Source organism: Hakea prostrata, chromosome 1 (assembly GCF_041222555.1).
Source record: "Hakea prostrata isolate BN-2017 chromosome 1, UWA_Hpros_2, whole genome shotgun sequence".
NCBI classification, from domain to species: domain Eukaryota; kingdom Viridiplantae; phylum Streptophyta; class Magnoliopsida; order Proteales; family Proteaceae; genus Hakea; species Hakea prostrata.
In genome coordinates this window covers 21,933,091-21,953,857 of record NC_142600.1, presented here as the reverse complement: position 1 = coordinate 21,953,857, position 20,767 = coordinate 21,933,091, and positions in this window count along the sequence as shown.

Below are 20,767 nucleotides of genomic sequence, written 5' to 3'. Positions count from 1 at the left end.
TCTATTTTATAAACTTTTTGCCTTTTTTTTTTGGTTTTAGGGGTAAGGTGACAAATAAATTCTGAGCTTCATCTAATATATTCTTCATTCACCCTAAAACAAGCGACACACAAAAATACTGATTACTTTTTTTTTTATGAAAATAAATATGATTACTTCTTAAGAAGGACAAGGAGTCATTGCAAAACCAAAGTGATGAAGTGTTAACCACAACAGGGGGAATAAAGGAGAGAATGAACAGAAGTCTTAAAAAAAGATTGTTTAACCAAGACCCTTAAAATGAAGGGAAAATGAGTGACTCTCCACCAGTAGCTAGCGTAGTCTGCTTATCTCTCCTTCCTAGCTATGTGGGTCTTCTTGTATAAGAAGTATATCACTCCTTCATTGTCCGTCCAATAGCTTGGAAGGAGAGATGCCACGCTAGCAGTATGTCAGTCCCTTCCGGCACCACACCTAAATCACCGGAATAAATTATCTGCATGATGGTACCTGCAGAGTTTCTTAATCATACATATACTTATATACATGATTAAATTCATAATTGAATATATAGTGAGCCATGCAAGTTGCTGCAACTAATTACTCCTGTGATGTCATAAGCAGTGGAAGTTATTATATCCTAGTCCATGTACTGAAGCCGCCATTTCCATCTCTAAACTTGCTTAAATCGTCTTACGTTTCAGCAACTTGTCACTAATTGCTACTTTTTTTTCTTAATCTATAAAGAGACAGGGCTTGATATGAGTATGACCTCCCTTGATTACAACCTTGAGTTAAAATAAAAGTATTTCCAAAGCCCATCAATCAGTTGATAATTATCCATGTCTCCCCAGCCAGGGTAGCAATCAGGAAGTGGATCAACTGAAGGAAAAAGGAATTAACGCCGTTAGATGAATTAATCATTCAGCCAATCCTTAAAACGGAGTCTGTTTATTGGTTATACAATCAAGTTATCAGCAAAAATATTTTTCAACCAAGCCATGGATCTTTTGCTTTTGATAAAGAAAAGATTGCAAGTGTAGCTTTACTGTAACGTTCTTCACCCATTATCTCCACATGGAATAAAGGGTTTTGAGGTATACAGGGTTTCACGTGAAGGATGCCTTTTTCTAATATTCTTGGGGTTCCACATATCTATTCAATCCTGCACTCTTCAAAATGAAGAGAGGCTCCTCTTTTGAACCCTTGATCATCTCTTTGTAAGGCCTAAGGCACCTTGAGTTTTTGCAGTCTTTGAATTTGAGTTTTCACAGATGCGAAGTCATGAATGCAAAGCTTATTCAAGTCTTCTCTTACTGTAAATGGGTATCAACTTCAACTAATGTTCAGGACATAAGGCTCTTCTAACAATAGATAAAGGTGAATCTTCCTACTGGCAAGTTGGATCTCACTTGCAACAGTACTAGGTGCTTTGCTCTTGGATTTATACTTCCTATATTAAACAGTTCCTGTTGCAGACAATTTAATTAAAAAATTAAAATTATGAAATTGGTCACACGGAGCTAATTGCAGCCAAATGTATATAAAAAAGATTAGTTCCTTAACCTTCTTAAGATTAGATCTCAATCAAGAATGCCAACGAATGAATAAGATGTTTCTGATGTCTAAACATTACCAATAGAAAAATTAATAACAATAATAATAATAGAAATTGTCAGTGTTAAACTTGTCTGTCTCAAATTTTAAAAAAGATTATCTTTTTCATATTATGTGTTTAAAAATTTGAAGGTTTTTGTTGATGGCTTGAAAAGTTGGGTAATTGATCTCTACAAGCATTGTCCAGCTAGGACACGTTTACTTGGGAAGCTTAAAGAGCCACCAATAATTTGTGTTATTAACAGATTGAAACATTGGGGTTTCTAGAATTTATATAAACAAAGATCTTTACATCATTGGTGACAAGGATTTTCATGTGAACCAAGCCAGCCTCATCAAAGATCAATAAGGTGATTTAGAAAATGGTAATTAACCTAGTGATAGCTCTGATGATGCTAGATTCTAATCATATGAGGTGATTAAAACCCCACATTTCAAGACAGCAACTCATACAGGCTGGTACCTACGTGGATATGCGCGTGTCGAGCATTGAAATGGACCTGGGAAGAAGCTGATCAGTTAGTACTTACAAGAAAGTCCTTCCCTTCACTACCTAACATTCTTTATATGGATCTGTTACTCATCTGTTTCAACAAACATATCCTTCACTATTAACTTTCTCTTCTTTCAGCATCACTATAATGTTGGAATTTGGCATTTCATGAACTAGTATTTGTCATGTGTCTTTCAATTCAATAATAGAGAACAGTACTAGATGGATAAGTAATAACTAAGTAAGCAAACAGACATATACATTTGGACAGATAAGAAAGTTACATTTCTGGATCAGAAACTATACATCAGCTACCCTTTGCAATGAAATATGAAACAAATAGAAAAAAACAAGAAATTACTCATTGGTATATCCCAAAGAAGCAAGACTGCTACTTCTTGAAATTCTATATATTATCCTCTACTACATGGAAGATTACTCATTGCTATAAAGAAGCAAAACCTATTTCCAGCAACTACCTTAATAAGAATGCTGTTAAAAGATTTTCTTTAATTCAATTTGATGTCCTATTTACATCAGGATTGAGATGCATACAGATGCCCTTTTGCAGGCCTAGAAACGCCAGGACACTGGAAATTATTGTAACTTCTTTTCTATTGAAAACTTAGTCTGATCTTCTAGTAAAAGAAAAAAAAAACAGCAAGAAATGGGGTAAGAAATGTAGGTCATTTTCAGGTTTTCCTTCTAGATAGGACGTCATTGGTGTGGAGACCTCTCCATCCACGCGTATTCTTCTATGGAAGTGGGGCTTTCTGGGCTTCATTGAGTATATCTAAATCACCCAAAAATTTTGAGACCAGATATCTGAAATCATTTTTATGGGATGCTTTTTGGGGTTCAGATCTTTACGCGTAATCTTGAAATATCAAACATAAATAATTAATGAATCAATCTGTGTAACTGTTGAGTTCAACATCAAGGGTAGCGAAAACCAGTGGAGAAAGATATGCAAATAGAAGGACAAATAATTCACGGAAACAAATGGATTGAAGTGCCACCTCATGAACTTCAGAAGACATTTGAAGCATGAGAAGAGCTACATATAACAGACTCAACAACCAGCTGAGTCCAAGGAATGACAAACCACGTCACAAATTCAACTGTAGAGACCCACACTCCTTTTTTTAACGTGTAACACTGAAACATTGAATAATTCACAAAAACTTGATGGGTTTTGAAACATAATTATTCAACCTCATCAATTGCAAATTAAGATCCTTGTCATGAAAGGCAAAGATGTGGTGGGCCAGTGAAACTTAATTACGTAAATTAAACAAGAAAAAAAGAAGGTTTTTCATCAAGTTTTGATCCATACGGCTTTAACAGGAGACAGGTTTGTCACTGTTAGAAGCTTATATCTAAGATTTTGGGACAATGTCTATCTGTGGTCCTACAATTACTGTGAATTCTCTTCTTACAAGTAATGCCTTAACAATGTCTTTTCAATACTGATCAAAGAAAAAGAGGGGAGAAAGGTAGATGGAAAAGCCATTTTGCATTGAAAATGACTAAATCTGAGCGTGTTAACTCAAGGTGGGGACTCAATCATGCAAGTTTATACCCTGGATTCTAGCCATGTCTCTACCATCAGTTATCTTTATCTTTCTCTGGCCGACGTGATTACTAAGGAACAGACCCAATTGGACAATGCCGACTACTTACAGTTAAAAGACTAATGACATCCAATCCAGAAGCCCAAGATTTAAGGTGGGAAATTAAGAGCTTCTAAGACTATAGATCAAACTAATATAAACTACCCAACCAATGCAAAGCTAAATTCCTTCACTCCCATTCTTGCAGTGCATTGAAGACCCAAGATAGAGAAGGGTTCAAAGCCTCCTGCCAAACTTTTTTAATAGCCTGAGCAGTTGGGATTTTCTTTGTTAAAGGAAAGATGATAACTTCCAGTTCCTTCAAATCTAGTTACAGAGAGACTAAATTAAAGCAGCAGCCATGGAGGCAGTGGTCCAACGTAGGCCCTAAAAAGAAGAAAAATGTAATAAATTATTATTAAATAGAAAATGATCTAACGGTAATCCTCTTGCAGACTCCACAGAAGATTTCTGTAATGGAGAACCAATGAAGATTCGACACATAATAGAAATGCCCATTTCACTTGATAGAAACGATGCAACTCTTGACAAATATTTAAATTTACCGTTTGAAAGATAGCGTGTGTAAGTTGGAAAGAATCTATCAAAGTCAAGAAAACTTGTTTAATCAAAGGAATCCAATTCTTTAAGGGGTCCCTCACTGTCTGCTTTTACTTTCGTGCTTTTGCCAAAAGGAAGATCATATCAGCATTAAAGTTCAATTTAAAGGGTTTTAATTACCAAAAAAACAAAAGTTAAAACTTGCTTCACAAGCTCTATAAGATTAGGGTTTTGTTTTTCTCCTCCTTTATCATATTTTAGGACTTTGTAGCTGACGACGCACCACCTGTTACAAATAGCCTGAAAACCAGGGTGCTATAGTAACTTATTAAGAATCGTCAAAGATATTTAGCTTTTGACACTAAAATGCATTGCACAAGAAAGTGATGCTGAAGCAAAAGTTTCTTGCTGAAGCACTTGAATGTAAGATGCTGTCGGGCCTGAGATGCTGTAGTTTCAACATTTCAAGGTCATCAGAGTTTTATGTCTAGAGATGTTCCCTCTGAGATAATCAATTGATAGAACTTCATTAATGGTTTTCTTTAGTTTTTTGTTAATGAAAATGCTGAAGGTTTAAGTTCTAATCAAAATGTTGATCATGCTCTTTTAGGTATATGATAATATTCTGAGAAATCGTAACAATCACAGCTTTAGTTTCGTAGAGTGCAAATAATCTGATTACAAGCACTTTCAAATTTAAAGTAGAGACGTATACTAATTTAATTATGATTCAAGATTGAAAGCTTTAGCAGGAGAGGTACCACAGACTTCCAAAATCTTGAGACTGAGAAGATGGGATGACAAGGTTATGTTAGATGTGATTTCTTTGAATGTAATATCAATCTAAACTGTAATACCAAATAAACCTCAAATGTTACCAATTAAGGGGAGGAGAAATCTGTTGAGCTATAGCTTTTATATATAGAGGAGAAGATAACTGTTATACTTGGGACAAAATTCGCGGTATCAATGAGATTTGCACTAGATCTTGACCTCTTACTTATGAGATGTTGATATTTGTTAATCGATCCAATTCATCAAACCCCCTAGAATTTATTTTAAAAAAATCTTATATTTTTAAGATATAACTGGTATCTGGATTTTTTTATCAAGGCCACCATTTTCTTCCTTGTGTAGCATTTAGCTTCTCCAGCTGCTACCTGAGGCATCTCCTTGTCATTTCACTGCATCAGCAGTCAAGAAAAGAAACAAAGGTAAGTTTAACTTTGTCGCAAAAAATAACTTTAGGGTTTGGATGTTTGGAACTCTACTTTATGGTGAAAAGAGAACAATATAAATCTCTTGTTGTTCATTATTAAAAACTAGTTAAACCTCAGTCGCTTTTCCTTTTCTTTTCTTTTTTTCTTTTTTTTTCTTTTTTTTTTTCTAATTTTCATAGAAAAAAATAGTGTGAAAATAATTTAATTTAAATCTATCTAGAACTAGGTTTAGCTTTACTAGGCCCAGTTCCATTGCGAAGTTCTCTAGCTGATTAAACCCAAAGCAGTTTTTACTTTAACAGGCCCAATTGGAATGTCCAAATGATAAATGGTTAAGTATTGCATTACAGTGCCAACGGAGAGCTGTTCTAGTGGTTGAAAACTTGAAACCAACACCTCTTAGTGAAGAGGTCGTGGGTTTGACTCTCACTGAGGCATATTAATATCCCATACCCCAGCTTAATAAAGCCCCTTTGAACCCAAAAAAAACAAAAGTGTTGCATTATAGTATTCAAATTCTCATAGAAACTTTCGAGTATAACGACGATTCACTAGGCATGCATGATTTCAATTGAAACCTGTCGACATCTTAAGCCTATTTCAAGCTTTAATTTCAGTTATTGCATTCATATAAGCCAAGTTTTGATAAGTGAACAGGTCAAAGTTCGCCTCTCCCAGGTGTTACATATAATTGTTTTGACCGATTTCAGTAGTTTAATTTGATTTTGATCTCTTAACCAAGGGTTAAAGTATCGTATCGAGTATCGTATATGTTAGATGGTTTTAAGAGACGTATCGTTCTATATCGAGTATTGTATCGCTCTGGCTAAGGTATTTTAGTGTAATTCACTGGAGAGACGTATCGAGATATATCGTATCGGTTGGGTCAAATATGGATACATATCGACTAGCATCGTGAGATACTTTAAACCTTGCTCTTAACGGAAGATTTTCATAGTCTTAAATCTCTTGCACTGAAGATTTTCATAGTCTCGGGTACTAAAATTTTATTGATGAAGAGACCTACAAAAGTACTAGTGATTAACAAAGCAATGCCATGGTTCTAGAAGACATCAATACCCATATCGTAATCTTCAATAAAAGATTTCTTAGACAACATGACAGCTTACTAGTTTCAGGCATAGATATCGGTTTTGCACTTTACTGATACCAATACACATGAGAAATGATACTGTATTAGTTGTGTGACACAGATAAAAGATAATGTCTAAAATTCTACACTAGAGGGTTGGGTTTTTTTTTTTTTTTTTTTGGTAAACACACTTGAGGTTTATTAAGGACAAATATATTTGATATAACAAATTCAATGACAATACAGATTCCAATTCCATGAATAAAAACATGCGTTGTAACAACATTCTTCTGTAATGGAATACGAAGGAATGTTCATGAAATTTTATGCATTACAGGACTAAATTATATATTCTGTAAGTCATAATTGAGAGACTATACAGTAACTACCAACATAGGGTACAAACCAAACAAACACTTTGAATGTGCAGTTCAACAATCTAAAGCTTCTGTTGTGTACAGCAATGTTTATTAGGGTTTCCCTATAATTTACAAAAACATGGTCATTTGATCACTGAACTGATACATGGGAGGGTTTCAATTGGCTATCATGGGAGTGGTACTGTAGCAGTAAAAAATATCTTAAAAACCTGAAAAGTCTTAAAAACCTGAAAAGTATATTCAGGCAGAACGATCACCAGAAGTACCAGCAGCACCCAGAGCAGCAATTACAGAAACAAAATCAGTAGTTAAGCCCTGAGGAATTCAACTCCACAGCCCCTTCCCCCAACCTTTCCAAAAACCCCTCTTGGTATGTCCATATTTTAACTAATCCCACAAAAGGTTATAATGGTTCGAGCAGATAATAATAGAATGGCATCAGGCTGCACCTTAATCCACCATCATGCATTTTCCAGAGGGGGAAGAACCAAGATTTTGATCTATTAATAGCTCCAGTCATAACTTAGAGAACTTAACCACTCACCCTCGCTGATCTTGTCTGCTGACAGCCAACAAAAACATTCAGACTGGAAGCAGGTGGTGCCTTGTAGCTTTGGAGATTTTCTTAAAGCCATAAACTCAATTGGCCTGGTGGCCAAAGCCATAAAGTCACTTTTCTATACTCATCTGCTGGAAACAGAAGAAATGAAACAACAACCAAGTGACGTAACTTCAGAAATTCTATCGATGACTTCCATCATTCGGACCATGCCCCTGATAATACTTCTCAAAGTAGACAACAGTCTGTAAACCACATCTTTTAAGGTTTGCATATAATTTTCCTACATTTATATCCTATTCAAGTTCTGTATGGCACCTAAAAGAATTTTCAATAGAATAACCAAGATAAGGTTGAAACTACTCGAAGAAAGGGGGGGAAGTGGCTTGCAAGAGTCAACTGATGCCTGGTCTCTGCAAGAACATAGCTTTTAATTGCACGCTAGTAAAATTCTCTCCCTACTGTTTTGGCTTTCCCTAAGTCTCATTGTGGTGGTCACACTAATGATACTTCAAATAGATCACAGATAAATAAGTAGAAGATCAATTACAAAATGCTGCGCTTTTTATTATTATTATTATTATTAATCAAAACAAAATGCTGTTCAAAATATGGATCCTATCACCTGGAATTAATTTCTACTACCATATGCTGCCTGAATTATTTTTTTCCAACTTGTCCCAACTGAATGCAGATATGATTTCCGGCAGTCATCAGGAACCCTTCCAACCTCTTCCCCCCGAATCCCCCCCCCCCCTTCTTCAAGAGAGAGAGCGAGCGAGAACAGTTTAGTATTCTAGAAACCCAAACAACCAGATTATTCAAGTACTAGTATGTTTCGAGGAGCACAGAGCCAATTTGATGCAGGCCACACCAAGTCAAAGAGAAGTGAACATGTCTGCCTAAACTGAGGTTCTCTTTGCCAACTGGCTAGCATGTCTGGGTGGAATGACACCTAATACAATCAGATTGCTTTCTAGAGAGAGAAAAAATCACAAAGCTTCACACAAGAATCTCCCCTCAACTGTTTGCGATTATACTTTCATAATTTTGAGGGAAATTATAGAATTGCTTTATCTTTCCCTTCCTGAAATTTAGGATTTTGATAGCCATCTAAGTAGTGTGGCTCTGAGAGGATTGGGTTAGCATGCTTTACTTCCTCGCTGAATTTTAGGAAACAACGTAAAGGCTAGCATGTCCAAAAGGAGAGGTCTAAAACTTGGAAAATCACAGTGGAAACATGCAAAGGTTCTCTGAATCTCAAAAGGAGAAAGCAGTGTTTCTTTAAATTCATATCGTTAAGGGATGAGAATCTCTTTTTTACCCTGAAAGAATAACTAAGATGCTTCACAATCAAGAAATAGGAAATAAATTTACCAAAAAATCACCAGGAGATCTTGGTTTTCATATAAAATACCACAAGCAACAAAGTCCATGTGTGATGTGGCAACTGTAAAACTTGGCAGGCATATATGTCTTCATAAGTGCATATTAATTAGTGTTTTTCCTGTAGAAAAGAACTTTGCTTCTGTAAATTTATTTTTATCTCTCACAGGCATCCCCTCCCTCCCTCTTGTTGCTCCCCCTCAATCTTTTGTCATCCTTCGTATTTCCCCCTGGGGGGAGGGTGTTGGGGTGGGTTGGGGTGTAACAAACACAGAAATATCCAGTATTGAAATGCATATTGATTTCTCCAGAATATGTGTAAATGACCAGAAAATGAAACAAACAACTTTCTAGTTTCATGGCAAGACCTTGGATTCCCGAGTAATTACATCAACATGAAATGACAAATAACGACAGAATGCTGAGCAAAAGTGATAGGTAACAAAAACAGAACCCAGACAAGGGGTAAAAGATGACTAAATTACAGCTAAATAAAATCTCTGTCCTACTGAACCAATATTTAGAATAGAACCATAAGATAACTTACAAGTGAAAGACATTGAGTACTAAGCAAAATCAGAACCTTACCCAGGGTTAAAGATGACTGCACTGCAACTAAAGAAAATCTTTGTCCTACTGAGCCAATATTTAGAATATAACCATAAGACAACTAGCAGCAAAAGACATCAAATACTGAGCAGACATTTAGAATAGAAACCAGTATGTTAAAATCAATTGACTGGCAAATGTACAAAAACATCACAGAAGGAACAGATTAGCATCTGACACAAAAAAGTGAAATATTATCCTTCTCAGGGAAGGTGCAGATTATAAAAAATCTGAGTAAACAATCAGCATTTCTTCAATAAATAATTAAGCTAATAAATCATCATAAAGGTCACATATGATCATCCCCAAGTACCACTTTCCTAATTTTCATGATCTACTACTTTTTAATCACTGGTTTGCAAGTCAGTTTCCGGTGGTATTAGCTGGTTACCACAAGAACTGTCATATACAGACAATGAAAATTTAATCCATAGATTTAAGTGCAGAAGTGGACCCCCCTGACTGTGTGATGTGGCACATCATTCAAAAGCTACAGTCTATGGATAAGAAGTGTCCACACTGGATTGGCCAAGCGTCAAATTTTGCTCTAACTCATCATATGGCCCATTCTACCATTGTTTAGTGGGCATTTTCAATAAGCAACCTATTATGTTCATATCTTTGACATAATAGCTAAACTCTCATTTCCTGATGTGTAAATTCTGGATGGCGCTGAAATTTATAAGAAAATGGTGAACGATTGACCTACCTGTGTACCAACCTTGAGCTTTAGATTAATTAACAGTGCCAGATAGAAGTCATTGAACTACTGCTTGCCCATTATTAAATTTTGAATCAGGAACTCATTTTATCAAAAAGTGCAAAAGCCATCAAGCTTTACAACAGTTGTAGGCAAATTTTTGCAACCTAAAGAGTGACTTTCTACAAGCAGTATGCCACAAGTGAATTAGACATGATTCAGATTTCTTTTCTCATCATCATCATCATGGGGTGGCAAGAGTGGGGGTTGGGTGACAGTTGATCTGTCTCAAACTATATCAACTCGATCCATTAAGTAAATGGGTGACGGATCTAGACAGATTCTCAGGTAAGCACAATGCTAGATGTAAGCTTCACTACAAGAGGGATGTTTCATGGAATAACACAATCACAGGGCCAGCCAGCCTACATGTGTTCATAGGTGAATAGTGATAGAAAATGGAAAATAGGAAGAAGCACACGACTGACCATGATAAGGGTGCCTAGAGTTGGGTAATTAAGAAGCATCATGCAGACTAACTCAAGGTCACAGAGATGAAGATGTTGAGATGGAAGTGGGCCAAAAGTATGAAGAATAAGTAAAGAATGATCATATTAGAGTTGACATGGTGGGGCTCCACTACATGATAAAGCCACAAGAAAGTCATATGAAGTGCACGGCCATGTCCAACCGGGGCCTTTGGATGCTCCAGCATGGAGGAGTGAGTTGATCTAGATTGAAGGAATTCAAAGAGCCAGAGGCAATTCCAAAATGATCCTAGGAAACATGGAGAAGGAAGACATGCAGAACTTAGCCCTTGAATAAAGTATGACCTCAAATAGTCAATTGCAGTTCATTGGAATGCAAGGACCCATATAGCCAGCTGCAGTTCATTGGGTAAAGCTATGTTCTTGCTGTTGGTAAACATACACCAGGGATGATGTGAAGCTTAGCTCCATGGTAACAACACAGGAAGATGTCATTTGATGAACAAGTATCACCCTTCCAATCTCAAACAATGCTAACTGGGCTGGAAATTCAATTGTTAGCCAATCAAACCATGCTATGAAAGACAACCATCACTTTAACATGGCACCACAGTCCTTCCCGAGAATGCTTCTCCGATTGCTTCAACCATTGCCCCTTCCTGGTCTTTCCTTTCTAATCATGACCCTTGCGTAGAGGTCATATTTGGATTCTATCGCATCCTCCCAAAAGCAGCATCTCTCTCTTCTTTTCTTCCTCCCAAATCATGCATCCTCGCCTCTCCTCTCCTTGCTAGCACTCACACTTCTTCCTCTCCGTCATCTATGGCTCTAACTACTCCTCTAATCAGGTGCCCTTATGGGATGACCTTTAGTCCCTTGGTTCCTCGGTTGGAGCTTCTCCTTGGGGTCTAGGTGGCGACTCCAATGATGCCTTTAATTCTTGCCTTGAGGACCTGGCCCTAACTAATCTCCACTGGTCCAGCCACTCTCTCACTTGGAACAGCCACTAGATCAGCGAAGAGCATATAGCCTTTAAGCTCGATCGCTTCCTTGCAACAGATCCTTGGCTCTATCGGTTCCCCTCCTCCCATGCCTCCTTCCTTTCCCAAAGCCTCTCTAGCCACTCTCCTTGCATCCTCCATATTCAAATTTCCCTCTCCTTTGGCCCCAAACCCTTTAAATTTTTTGATATGTGGACCGCTAAGTGCTAACCCTTCCTTTCTTCCCACTGTTTGTGTCGCTTGGAGCAAATTGGCCCATTGTTCTTCCTCCCTCTCATGGCCTTTGCTAGAAAGCTCTATAATTCGAAGGAGGCGCTCAAATCTTGGGATGTTTCCGCCTTCAAGAATATTTCCTCAAGGGTCTCCTAGTGTCAAGTCAATCTAGCTAAAGCGCAAACCCTCCTCCAATATAATCCTCTCAATCCTGCTGTAGAGGAAAGTCTCTCTCTGAGGACCTTAGTTCTCTTTCAGTTCAAGAAGAGGCTTCTTCCATCATAAATCTAGAATCAAATGGCTCAAGCTAAGAGATCAGAACTCTACCTTCTTCCATTGTTCTCTCAGAGCTCGCCACAATTTCAATTCCATCCCTCTCCTTCTCTCTAGTTGTGGGGCCTAGATTTCTGATCACTCGTCCATCAAGGCCAAGGTTGTCTCCTTCACCTCCCTCTTAGCTCCTTCTCCATTCCCCTTCCCCCCCCCCCCGCCACCCCAAAAAAAAATCCGTACTCTCCTTATAAATAAGTTTGTTGTATCTAGCCTCCTTTATTCTCCTCAAGCTATTCCGTCCTTTGAAGAAATCCTTGCTGCTTTTTGCTCTATAAAACCTAACTGAACCTCGGGTCCAGATGGTTTTAGTATAGGACTCTTTCTTGCCTCTTAGGAATTCATTTAGAGCACCCGTTCGTGCCATCTGCAGCTTCTTTCTCAACCCTTCTCAGCTTTCCTCCACTAACCAGACCTTTCTCTGCCCCTTCCCTAAGAAACCGGTAGCCTCCTCACTATTTGATTTCCGCCCCATTTCCCTCTGAAACCTCCTTGTTGAAGAGTGCGCAAAAGCACCAAGGCTGCTGCCTTGGTGCTCAAGCTTGCTTTCGGGGTGGTTTCCCTTTTTGATGTGTTGCATTACCTTCTATTAGGAAGCTTGGTACACAAGGTTTGAAAGTTTTAGCAAGCATACTTTTTATATTTATGTTAGTTACTATTATCAGAACTTTCCTTTTCTATAGTTTCTATTTTGGACAGATTTTAGGAGTTAGAATATCAGTAGTTTCTGTCCACAAGTTATACTTTTTTATTTCCTTTTTAGAGGACAAGTTTCTTGTCTCTCAAGTTGTATTCTTAGCACTTCAGATCTACAAATAATGGAAGCCTGCGATTCTAGCTTCTCTTGCTGGAATCACAGGCCTTTGCTGTCGTCCTTCTCTCATCTACTTCCTTTTCTTCTCCTTCTTCCAGTACTGATTTGATTCATTAAAGCTTGGTTTCCAACATGGCATTAGAGCTTTTTTAATCAAATCAGCTTCTTCTGAGACAAATTTTTCTGCATATAGTTCTTTGGTGTGCAACCACCTTCTGCTGCAAATAATATGCTACTTAGATCAGGATTTGATGTAAACTGATGTCTTCTATCTATTATCTGCACTTAGATCCCAGAACTTAAATCAGATGAAGAACTACCTACATCCTCTTATCACTTTTTCATTTCTACATTCTGCAGAATTATTATTTTCCTTATTGCTTGTTTCTACATACTGTTTCCTTTTTGCACTGAACTTCCAAGTTCTGGACTTCTATTTCATGTGATCTTTTCTTCTATCTACCATGTCTTGAATTACTGGTGATTCGACAACAAGTACTGTTGAATCTACGAGATCTCAAGTAGATCTAGTGAATGTCCTGATTACCTCCATCAAACTCAAAGGTAGTTCTAAGTATTTGCTTTGGTCACATGTTGTTCGTGTTTACATACTTACAAAAGGGAAGCTTAAGTTCACTAAGGTTGAACCTCCTGCTGAGACTGACAAATCCGACTCTAGTTGGACCCAAGATGATGCTATTATCAAAATTTGGATGTGGAATAGCGTGGAACCTGATATTGCAGCCAATGTTATGTTTCACAAGACTGCTAAGGGAATATGGGATGACTTGCAAGAAACCTATTCCCAGGCTAAAAATATGACTCGAATTTATAGTATTTATGAAAAGCCATTTCAATTTCAGCAAGCTGAGCAATCTCTGGAGGATTATTACAACTCTTTTAAAGGCATGATGGAGGAGTTGAATGTTTTTCAACCTCTCATACAGCTATAGAGAAGGTTAAGGCACAACGGAGTGAGTTTTTGTATCTAAGTTTCTTGTAGGATTGAACCCTGAACTGAAATCTGTAAAATGACATCTTTTTGCTGGGGAGCATGTCCCCAACCTCAGTGGAGCATATTCTAGACTTCAATGGATTGCTTGCCTGAAGGGGATTCTTCTGGAAATAGTTCTAAAGGAGGAAATTCTGCCTTTACTACAACTAACAGAAGGGGATGTAAGCATGGTTTACGGGGAGTTAGTTGACTCCTAGAAGCTGTGGAATTTAGCAGTCCGATAAGGCGTCTAGGCTTTGTACTCACTATGGAAAAACTGGACACTTGGTGGAAGCTTATTGGTCCAAACATGGAAAGCCAAAGTGGGCCAAGCAACTTGTCAATCATGTCGTATCTGATGGTGTTACTGACATAGTAGCAAACAACGATAGTGATTATGAATCTTCTTTTGGGGACTTGTCTAAAACTCTTCCAGATGATGTAAGCCAAATCCTTCGCCGTCTACAAAATATTGAGACTACCGCTTCTACTAGTACTTTTGCTACCACTCTTTCTCATGCACGTAATGCAGCTCTTCTCAATTCTACATCCATCCCCTTGCATTAATTTTGGGGTTTCTCTCCACATAACTGATTAGACATCACTTTTTAGTTCTTTTTTCTAAATCTACTATCAAAAACTCTATTGTCATAGTTAATAGAACTTCCACACCTATTTTAAGGTCTGAAAGTGTTTTTCCTACACCTTCCCTTACCTTGTCAGCTATACTTTATGTTGATAATTTTTCTTTTAATTTATTATATCTGTTAGCAAGTTAACTAAAGCTTTGAATTGCTCCATAACTTACTCCTAATTCTTGTGTTTTCCAAGACCTTCATACGAGGAAGACGATAGCTAGAGGGTGTGAAAGAACAAACTCAACTATCTGGATTATGCTGCCCTTACTACAGCTCTTTCTCACGATGGTGTAGATGTTTTCCTGTGGCACAATCGTTTAAGCCATCTTTCCTTAGCTAGGCTAAATATTTTATTTCCTTCTTTAAAGTCAGTGTTTAGGTGAATTGTGAGGCATGTGAGTTGGGGAAGCATCATTGTGCCACCTATCCTCCACGTTGTGTCCCTTGTAGTGAGTCTTTGTTTTCTTTAGTTCATTCAGATATTTAAGGTCCTTGCAAAGTTAGTAATAACCATGGGTATCGGTATTTTGTTACTCTTGTGGAAGATTTTTCACATCTTACATGGATGTATTTCTAAAGGATCGAACTGAGTTCTTGCCTACATTTAAAAATTTTATTTATGAAATAAAGACTCAATTTTCTCTTCTTGTTAAAGTTTTTAGATCAAATATGCTTTAGAATATATGCAAAATTATACATCCAATTTTTGTGACTCTTGGAATGATTCATCAAACCAGTTATTCACTCACTCTCCAACAAAATGGAGTGATTGAAAGCAAGAATCGCCACCTTTTGGAGGTTGCACATACTCTTTTAATTCAGATGAATGTTCCCAAGAGTTACTAGTGTGATGTGGTTTTAACTGCTGGTCATTGAATTAAGCGAATGCCTATGACTTTACTTTCTGACAAATATTTGTTTTCAATTGTTTTTTCGAATGGAGACCCTTTTTAGTTCCACAGCTTCAACCAAAATTTTTTGTTGTGTTTGTTTTGTTCACATACCACACATTGTAGATAAAGTTTCTCCCCAATTTTTTAAGTGTATTTTTCTTAGGCACTCTCGTATTCCAAAAGGTTTTCGATGTTATGATCATGTTCATCATAAACAATTTGTAAGTGCTGGTGTGACCTTTTTTAGGGCACCCCGTATTATACTAGTCCATCTCTGTATGATGAAAATCATGTTTTGAATTATGCTCATCCCATTCCTTCTTGAGTTCCTTCAAACAACAGTATCCCTCTACAAGTTTACCAGTAGAGACGTAAGACGGCAGAGCATATTGTGGATAATACAGTTCTTTTGTTGATACTGGCAACTCTCGTTTAGTGGAGGTTGAGGCTGGTCCTACAAAAGTTCCGTCATCATCCTCTGCTAATCATTAGCAGATTCTTCTAATAGAGATCCTACTCCTACTTCAGATGACTTACCAATTACCTTGAGAAAAGGTACTCGTACTTGCACTTTACACTTTAACATTGTTTATCCTATTTCTAATTATGTATATGATTCTCATTTACCTCCCAACTTTTGTTGTCATGCCCTTTCTCTATCTACCATTTACCCACCATAATGAGGCCCTTAAAAACCCTAGCTAGAAAGCTACCATGGATGTGGAAATGGATGCCTTACAGTCTCGTCATATATGGTCCTTAGTAGACTTGCCTCCTGAAAAGATGTGGTTCATAATTGGTGGGTGGGTGCATACTATTAAATATCATTCTGATGGTACAATTGAACGGCTCAAGGCTCGCTTGGTTGCTAAACACAAATGTATGGTGTGGACTACTTTGAGACTTTCTCTTGTGGCTAGAATTTATTTTGTCTGTGTGTTGATTTCTTTAGCTGTTAATTATGATTGGCTTCTCTTTCAACTTGACATAAAGAATGCCTTCTTGTACGGTGACCTCAATGAAGAGGTTTATATGGAGCAACCTCCAAGGCATATTGCACAAGGGGAGTGTTGAAGAGTGCGCAAAAGCAACAAGGCTACTGCCTTGGTGCAGAAGCTTGCTTTGGTGGTGGTTTATTTTTTTGATGTGTTGCATTACTTGCTATTTCACGTGTAGGAAACTTGGTGCACAAGGTTTGAGAGTTTTAGAGAGCAAAATTTCTATTCTTTTGTTAATTACTATTTTCAAAATTTTCCTTTTCTATAGCTTCTATTTTGGACAGATTTTAGGAGTTAGAAGACTAATAGTTTCTGTCCACAAATTGTACTTTTTTATTTCCTTTTTAGAGGACAAGTTTCTTGTCTCTCAAGTTGTATTCTTAGCACTTAATCTATAATAAAGGAAGCCTGCGATTCTAGTTTCTCTTGCTAGAATCGCAAGCCTTTGTTGTGGTTCTTCTCTCGTCTTCTTCCTTTTCTTCCCCTCTGTTCTTCTCCTTCTTTTAGTACTAATTTGATTCTAAGCTTCGTTATTAACACTCCTCTATAAGTTCATCGCTTAAATTCTTGCTAATCGGCTCAAGTTTGTGGTGCCCCCCCCCCTTGTTAACCAGATTAATCGGTTTTCATCTCTTGGAGAGGCATCTCTGACAACATTTTTCTTTGTGCCAAGATTGTCTGGGGATTTGGCAAGTCTTCCCACTTTCCTGCTACCCTCCTAAAGGTTGACTTTCATAAGGCCTTTGATTCTCTTCACTGGGATTTCATCAATGAAATCATATCGCTTGTAGGATTCCCTCCCTCCTGCATTCACTGGATAGAAGTCTGCAACTCCACCCCTTACTTTTCTATTATCACTAACGACTAACATGCAGGCTTTTTTTTTCTAATGTTGGGATTCGTCAAGGTTGCTCCCTTTCTGCGTCCCCTTCTATCTTGCCCTAGAGGTGCTCTCTTGCATTATCTAGTCGAACACTAACCAACTTCTCATTTTCCCCAAGCCAAAGAGTAAAGCCCTCAATCTTAGCCATCTCGTTGTTGTGGATGACCACATGATCTTCACCAAAGCTTCCCACTCCTCCATCTCTAACATTTTCTCGTCCACTAATCTTCTCGAATCCCTCTTGGCGATATCAATCTTCAATAATCCACCCTCATCCTGTTTGGGGTCTCAGATTTTGATAAAGCCTCTCTTCTGTAGCATACGAGTTAAACTCTTGATTCCTTCCCAGTAACCTACTTTATGTTGGTAATCCTTCAAAAGTAGTTCAATTCAATTAATTGACTGGGGAAAGATTCCTTACCTGGATTCGCTTTCCCTTTTATGAAGTATTCGCAGCGGAAGTCTAGATCCACGTTCTCGTTCAACCACCAAAGCTCTACCGGGGCGATTCCACAATCACTAGCAAAGGGAATGATATCCACAACCCAAATGCCGTGGATTAATGGAATGAAGATCAAAAGCGAGGAAAGGAAAAAATTTCCAAGCCTGCGATTCTAAGAGAGAGGAAGAGAGAGATGGAGCCGCCGTTTCTCAGAGATAAATCTCGTGCGAATGAATCACACACTTACTCACTAATGCGGTGGTTACCAAAATATATAACCCTATTTTGTAACCGCCCTAATAGTGAGTTTCCAATATTGCCCTTAGGCATTTAATTTATTAATCATATTAATAAATTCCAACAGCTCCCACTTGCACAAGGGCAAGTGTTAATCTTTCAATGTGTCCCAGACACACTTGTACATCCCAGATATACACATTCAATCTCTCTCGCTATGTATCCCGGATACATAGACCTCTTGTGTCCGACGCAGCCACATGTACATCCTAGATATACATATTCAATCTCTCTGTTATGTATCCCAGATACATAGACCTCTTGTGTCCCAGACACACATGTATATCCCAGATATACATATACAATCTCTCTGTTATGTATCCCAGATACATAGACCTCTTGTGTCCCAGACACACATGTATATCCCAGATATACATATATATTGATCTCTTCACTATGTATCCCAGATACATAGACCACCCGTGTCCCGCACACTAATATCCACAAGTCATACTGGAAAAATGGGTTGTGCGACCGGTGATATACCTGCACACGTGAGCCCCAAACTAGAAACCTTCCCAGAAGGCCAGAATGGCACATCACTCATAGAAACAAATCAAATAAGCATTATTATAACACAGTGTCCTAGGTTTATTCAAACTCACCAGACTAAAAGTATCTCGATCCCTCTGAGAGATCACCTTCTTGTCCTTAAAATGTTCACTACTGTAACACATACAGTTGGCGCCAACAAACACTTTTTAGGGTGCAGTTGAATCAAACATTTCCTTTCGCCCCAGACCATCACTACACTTAGGATTGACTCCTTTCCCGGTAGTGCCCCTTTAGGTCGAATCAATCATGACCATAGGTAACACCCCAAAGTAGCCACATCAACCCTTCGTTTCATGATGTCGTCGAAAGTCACTAAGAACACTAATGGACCATAAGGTCCAGGACTCACACAATGAGAGGAGCAGGGATCCATCCTCTTATTTCCAATGATCGCTAAGCACACATAGTATGATATGTGCTATGGTGGAGCATTTTATATACAATAGAACGTATGTCCATCTCAACACCATACAGGTCTTAGTCTAGTCGCAACCTCTTGCGCCTAACCTGAGTTTCTTTATTGTCGCCACCCTAGAGCCACATAAAGTACTCGCACTTGGCTCTGATAGGCAACATGAATAGTGGGAACATTCATGTCGATTCTCTTCACAATAGAGAAACTCATCTTGATTCCAAATCAAGGCGACATCATGATTATGAATTGACCTACACAAAGTCATTCACAATCCGTCTCATCTCTCGCTCGCCTCCAAGGCGCCAGAGGCGAATGCTCGTGTGAGTGAGCCATTCTCTTGCCTATTGACATATCTTGTTTTATGCTAGAAGAAACACAATCACACAGAAAGTGAATAAGAATAAATGCTGGAATGAACTCATATTACTCATTAATAAGAAAGTCTCAGTACAAAAATAAGTCACAATCTACGCAAGCCCAAGGACTTTACATGAGAAATAAAAACATCATTGGCTATAGGTTTGGTAAGAGGGTCAGCTACCATCTGACTAGTAGATATGTGCTTTAAGTACAACTTTCTTCCTTGATGTAATGTCTCTAACAAAGTGATATCTCAACTGTATATGTTTGGTCTTCCCATGATACTTGGGGTCCTTGACATAGCTAAGAGCTGCCGTACTATCATAATAGACAAGGGCAGCCTCTTTGGATGTCATCACAATCCCAAAGATGTCGAAGGAATCTCCTCAACCAAACAACCTCTTGAACCGCACCTGAGCATGCCACATACTCTGCTTCCATGGTCGAGAGGGATATACGAGTCTGTTTCTTGCTATACCACGAAATGGCCCCGCCATTCAGCAAGAAAGCATATCTAGAGGTTGATTTGCGCTCATCGATGTCTCCAGCCCAGTCGGCATCACTATAGCCAACTAAGCGTAAATCCAATCCTTGGTAACACAACATGTAGTTACTCGTTCATCTGAGATATCTCAATATCCTCTTGATCGCTTTCCAAAGGCTCTATGCCTGGGTTTGATTGGTATCGACTAACCAAACCCACCGCATAACAAATATCCGGCCTAGTACACATCATAGCGTACATAAGGCTACCCACCGCACCGGAAAATGGAACTCTTTCCATCTTGGTTTTCTCCTCCGGAGTCTTAGGACCCATATCAAGGCTCAAATGCAAACCCTTCTCCACCGGAGTATCATATGGTTTGCAGCAGTGCATCTCGGTATCTCGTCAAGACATTGTCAATATAGGTCTCTTGATATAAACCCAAGAATCTCTTTTGCCTATTTCCGACAATCTTGACACCAAGCACATAGCTTGCTTCACCCATGTCTTTCATATCAAATACGGAGGACAACCATTTCTTAATGGTTTCCAATAGCTCCTTGCTATTGCTAGCCATAAGTATGTCATCTACGTACAATGTCAGAATGACATAATTGTTATCGATCTCTTGGTGTAAACACAATGGTCTTCCTCAAGCATGGAAAAACCATTTTCCATCATAGCTTGGTGGAAGCGCACATTCCACTGTCTCAGATGCTTGCTTTAAGCCATATATGGACTTCTTAAGCTTG